The sequence below is a fragment of the Octodon degus genome, unplaced genomic scaffold (genome assembly GCF_000260255.1).
Source record: "Octodon degus isolate 3935 unplaced genomic scaffold, OctDeg1.0 scaffold00028, whole genome shotgun sequence".
Classification (NCBI taxonomy): Eukaryota; Metazoa; Chordata; class Mammalia; order Rodentia; family Octodontidae; genus Octodon; species Octodon degus.
In genome coordinates, this window is record NW_004524604.1 from 12,995,368 (window position 1) to 12,999,120 (window position 3,753).

The 3,753-nt window shown below is 38.2% G+C and overlaps 1 pseudogene; it reads right to left on the minus strand.

Annotated features, from left to right (window-relative positions):
- Nucleotides 1-3,266: 3,266 nt before the first annotated feature.
- LOC101584372 lies at nucleotides 3,267-3,626 on the minus strand (annotated as a pseudogene).
- Nucleotides 3,627-3,753: the final 127 nt, after the last annotated feature.

The window sequence follows — 3,753 nt, forward strand, 5'->3', positions numbered from 1 at the left end:
CTTTGTAATGTAAGTGTCTTATTTCTCAATAAACTTTGAAAGATACTTTTGCAGCCTCCATCAATCTAGTTTGGAAGTTGTTTTCTTTTGGAACATGAAATACTTCACTCCAAACTCTCCTTGACTTTGGGGCTTATATTAAGAAGTCTGATGTGATTTTGATGGGCTTTCTTGATAGGTGATCTGTTTCTTTTTTTAACAGTTTTAAATATTATGATTGTTGTGCTGAATTTCTAGGATCTTGATTGTTATATGCATTAGTATACATTTTACTTTGTTTTTTTATACATTTTACTTTGATCATGGCTAATTGAAATTCTATATTCTACATTTATTTCTATGTGAAATTATTTATTGATATTTCCAAAGTTTTCTGCCATTACTTCCATGAAGAGGTTTTTAATGTTGTTTGAGCTATCTGTAGTTTTTCTATTAACTGAAGTCATTATGATGTTGTTCTTTTCTGCTTCTTTCTGAAGATGTTGGATTGGTTATTTATCGTCCTTTGCTATTTTTAAGATACCATTCTTTTTGTAGTCACTAACTGCAATCTTGTCTTCCAGATCTGATAGTCTATCCTCATCTGCATTCAATCAAATATATATAATTTCAATGGAATTTTCAATTTTCCTGAATATCTGTTTTGATCTTTTTCATGGCTTCTTTTTCTTTCATATATTGGCCATTTATGGCTTCCATCACATTCCAAAGCTCCTCAATTTTTTAATCTGTCTCTATTCTAGAATTGTTGAACATATCTTTTGTTTTGGTCATCATTTCTTTTTTTTTTTAACCTGAGAAATTAGTATTTCTATAGCCAGGTCCATTTGTGTGTGTGTGTGTGTGTGTGTGTGTGTGTGTGTGTGTGTGTGTTTCTGCTGCTACTGTCATTTCAGAAAGCTTCATTGTGACCTCATTTTCCTCTATCTCATTGTGTTCTCAATTTTCCTGGGAAGCCTGGAGGCCTGGGGTTATGTTTTGGTTTTGCCTCTTGTAATCTCATATGTTTTGTTTTCTGTGTTGGCACTTGTAGCTTTCTTATGGAAGGTAGTCTATCCCTCCTATTGGTGCTTCCTTAGGAAATCTCTATTTCTCAGAACTGTCTTCTATCTGAAGGTGGCACTTGGTCTTTGTGTCTTTCCTAAAAACCTACCTTTCCAACTTATTGAGAATGGTGAGTTAATTTTTATTTGGCCCAGTACTCTGCCCTCTGGTATTGGACTATGACAATGGTTATTAACTCAAACAATCTCAATGTTGTTGCATGAGGAATAAAATCTGACTACACCATGTATAATATCCTGCCTAAAGGACTACAATTAGCTATACCAATATTGTGCAGCACAACCTATCAACTGACATACTATAGAAATTGTTAATTTGGTACGTTTAAAGTTCTACAATTATATAACAAAATGCAACATATACTTCAAGGTTTTATGCAGATCTCCTCTTGGTAAATTAATGTCAGCATGTTTAAGTGGTATTTAAAGGGGATAGTGAGGGCTGAAGAGATAAATCGGTGGATTAAGTGCCTGATTAGGCAAGCATGGGACTGGGGTTTGATCCCCAGCACCACATGCTGCAACAGTCCCCTCTCTGGGTGCACTGAGCCAGTCACTGAGACTGAGCATGGTGTCACACATCTGTAATCCCAACACTGTGGAGGCTGAAGACAGGAGGATCACTACAATTCTAAGCTGCATAGTGAGAAATTGTAGCAATACTTTTTTTTTTAAAAAAAAGAAAACAAAGGGGGTGGGATAGTGGACCAAAAAGAGGGGAATGAGGAAACATGTAGTAGAAGCAAGGGTATAATGCTTAGGATGATCATCCAATTTCTGGAAGGCTGGAGAATAGTGAAGAAGGAACAAAAGAAAAAGCAAAACAATATGGAAGTGAACCAGATAGAGTAGAGACAATGTCCATTCACATGAAACTGTCATAAAATCAAAAGAGATAATTGAGGGAATGAAGAAAGATGAATAGAAATAATGAAAGACCCAGGTAAGATATCTAATTAGTCAAAAGAGAAAACCAATAAAAATAAAGCAAGAACAGCAAGAAAACACAATGTGACACAATAAGAGAAACAAAGAAACAAAAAGAAAACAAAACAAGTGAACAAGCAAAATCTTTCTAAATTAGCTGAAGAAAGTGAAACTAGTCAAACAAAAAGAAAGATAAAATTCCTCTGATGTGCACAATTGTATGTTAATGTCAAAGTTGGATCCCAGAGATGTGCTAGGTAGCCTTGCTAGGTTTGCAGTAGAATTTGCACTGGCTGAGGGGGTGCTGTTGTCCTCTGGATGTGGTGGCTAAGACTAGTCTTCAGTTCCAATGTTTTGGATGTTGCCCTTACCATATCTGTCTATGGTACCATCCCAGTTGCTGTGACAGTCTTGGGTAGCAAAAGCCCAGGAATTGCTTCCAGATTTGTTTACAGTTGTCTCCTTCTGGACTGTATACAGCTTCCTCTGTTCCACACCACTACCTCCTCTTGTTCACTGATCAGCCAGTGGGGAGAACACCCTTGTCTCACTGTAGGACAAGGCTGCTTGCCTGATTGAGCTGCTGCATCAAGGCTGCTTTCCTGGTCCCATAAGAACAGGGCTTTCCAGGTATTTTGGATTTAGGGTTAAGAATAGCCTTTGGCAACCACCTGAGAACTGGGTGGTCCCAGCTTCTACTTGTCAGCAGACTTCTCTACCTCACTTCCCAACTGTCAGCTCTTTCATTATTCCACTTCAGGACTTTGTGGTGAAGCAGTCTGAGACTATTCTTCTGCTGGCTTTCACCCTGTTCCTTTTGAAGCAAAATGGTGGTTCCTCTAACCTACTTCTGTGTACAGAAGTGCAGCACCAGTTTCACTCAATCACTGCTGATTTTGTTGAATTCCTTTGGATACAGTGTCATGCTGCCCACAGTAGTAGTGGCAGATGGCACACTGCTCGTTGGGGGTCTACAGTGGTGGTGGCAGTATGCTGCTTCTATTGGTTCAGTTTAGACATTTGTAATGATGACATTCATCATAAGGAATTTGAACATAAACATAATGTATCTCAGTTTCTCTTTTCTTCCATTCTCCTCTGGTTTGTTTAACCCTCTTTACCTCCTTACTCAAAAAACTTTGTTTCCATTTTTTTTAGTATGTAACAAGACATTTTATTATTTGACTATTACCATGTATAGTGTTAGTGTATTTCTCCAGTGGCAAACTAAGCACAGGATAACATTTCTCTTCGATTCTCCCATGAATCCCAATATCATCTGTCTTTTGGAGGATTCAGTTTCTTATGATGCCTGTGATACTGCCTGTGAGGATACCAATGATGCTTCATCGTGAAGAACATTTTGCTAAGTTGTTCTACCATGGGTCCTTGCTCAAGGAATTCACTTTCATATTCTTCTAATCTGGTTTTCAGCACTTGGTCATGTTTTTCTTCAGTATTATGGACAGGATCTGGTTGAGGCATAGGTCTTGTGTGTTCATATGGAATGTCCACAGAAGGGTGGTAGCATACTATTGTCCTGCCACCATTTGTCAAAGCAAGCTCTACTTTGCAATTATAGTCATCTGGAAGAGAAGAATACACAGACTTACAGCAAACGAGATAAAGCTTCATTTTGGATTGGAAAGAAATGGTTCAAGAGAGCTCTCTTTGGGGCAGGGGAGATAGCTCAGTGGAATAAGTGCTTCCCTGGCAAGTGCAAGGGCTTGAGTTCAATCATGGTTCTGAAAGAGGGAGAGGG